Below are 1,695 nucleotides of genomic sequence, written 5' to 3' on the forward strand. Positions count from 1 at the left end.
AGTTTGATGTGCTCAAAGAAAACTTTAAGTTAGAAATGTTACTCTGGTTTTTATGAATTTTCTAGCAGTTGAGAGGATGGGTTCTTGTAAATACAGTTACTCCTAGTTTTCTTCCTAAAAACCATATGTAAAATATATATATATGGTCTTCAAATGGAAGGTTTTTTTGTTTTTTTAGCTGTGCCTCTGTGGGTTGAGTGACCGTGACCACAAGGTGGCTCATGGAGAACTGGTGGGTGTGCAACTGCTACTGGAAGATGTTCTGAGTAGCTATCATGTGACCATGGAGGCCCCCCCAAGATAGCTAGCCACACTGGGCAAAAATGCACAGGTATTCTTCGGGAATCGTTTCCATATTGACCAGTACTGTATTGGGCTGAAGGACTTCTCTGCTGGGGAGATGGTCCAGGGAGCCACATGTTCCCATAGCCTCTCTCAGTAGGTCCCAGGACTGTGCCAACACCACCTGGGAGCAACAGTGGAGCAGGGGTAGCCACTGCAAAGCATTTTCTAAGTTCCATGATTATGGTCTATCCAACTATTTTAATTTTTAAAATGGGACAAAAGTTGTAGGAGGTCTATTGAAACAAATGAAACAAAAACACCAACTGAATGCTTTCTTTGTGAGTCACACATCTAGGACTGGAGTTGGAAGGGCCAGAGGGGTCTGATAGAAGCCCCAGGTGGACATCTCAGGCCTGGGCTCTTGTCCTCACACTCACCTACTGGCCTATGGCCTCCTGGGCAGGCACTGCCTCCTCTGGGTTTATCACTCTGAAGCTCTAAGGTGCAAGAGCCACTAGCCCTCCTAGTATCATGACTTTAAACAATTTTGCATGTATCTGGGAACTAGGCAGAGACATGTTTGGATGCCAGACAAACTAGCTGGTGCCCCTACTTGAAGACCTTTTCTGTCTGAGCCAAACTTTCTGAGCAATGCCTAAATCCGTCATCTTCATTTTCTTACCTTCCTGCTACTCCTTGCAGCACTACAGTCTGTCTTCCCAATCTTGCTACTGAAACGTGTCTCATCAAGAGATGGTCCTTGTCACTAAATCCCCTGGGTACTTTCAGTCACCTTCCTACCTAACCCCTTGGCAGCATTTAACAGAGTCCTTCTCAAAGCCTTTCTGCCCTTGGCTTCCACAGCATGAGTCTCTCCTACCTTTCCTCTGACATTGCTGAGCCCTCCTTCTCAGACCCTTCTGTAGGGTCCTCTACCTCTGCCAACCCTAAAATGTTTTTTATAATCTATCCCACCACTGCTACCAGGGCCACATTTTGACTTCCACAGGCCCTAACACTTTTACCTTTGTGGGCTCCTCCCTCTGCCATGAAAAACCTTTAAAAGTTATATTTTAACATTGTGCTAGTACAAAGAAAAAGATATTAAAATCATATATTAAGACATTTTCTTTAGCCTAAAAGGTCTTTTTTTCTGATTAAAAAAAAATAAGGCATTTTGTGAGCCCTAGGCACTGTGCCTCCTCTGCCCAAGCCATTAAGTCAGCCCTGAATGCTACTAATACCACTACTATTATTGCCTCCAAGTTGAGGTCTGTTCAGATTGCTTTTGATGTATTCATTTATTTAGTCCTCACAATAATTCCATGAGATAGGTTGTTTCATTGTTCTCATTTTATAGTTAAGAATACTAAGGCTTAAAAAGGTTAAGTAACATGGCCAAAGTCACAT

This window comes from Papio anubis, chromosome 6 (assembly GCF_008728515.1).
Source record: "Papio anubis isolate 15944 chromosome 6, Panubis1.0, whole genome shotgun sequence".
In the NCBI taxonomy this organism is placed as follows: domain Eukaryota; kingdom Metazoa; phylum Chordata; class Mammalia; order Primates; family Cercopithecidae; genus Papio; species Papio anubis.